Raw genomic sequence first — 203 nt, forward strand, 5'->3', positions numbered from 1 at the left:
TACAACCCCCTCTCATTAAAGCCAATTTTGCCCTTATAATCAAGTCAAAGTAAGACCGCATTAAACAGAGCAGCATAATTAAGAGATGATAACTCCTTCAATCTCCCTCTGAGAGGCCTCTTAGTGAGACTATCATTTCGTATGCTTCAGTAAATGTAAAGCAGTGTGTCTATGTGGTAGAATAATGGCTTCATTAAAGTCAA

At 37.9% G+C, this 203-nt stretch overlaps 1 protein-coding gene across 1 annotated transcript in view; it reads left to right on the forward strand.

The window, feature by feature from the left end:
• The window catches only part of LOC119587349 (GTPase-activating Rap/Ran-GAP domain-like protein 3), a 420,180-nt gene that overhangs the window by 93,135 nt on the left and 326,842 nt on the right, over positions 1–203 (forward strand). The gene's annotated exons all lie outside the window — the stretch shown is intronic.

This window comes from Penaeus monodon, chromosome 22, assembly GCF_015228065.2.
Source record: "Penaeus monodon isolate SGIC_2016 chromosome 22, NSTDA_Pmon_1, whole genome shotgun sequence".
Lineage (NCBI taxonomy): Eukaryota > Metazoa > Arthropoda > Malacostraca > Decapoda > Penaeidae > Penaeus > Penaeus monodon.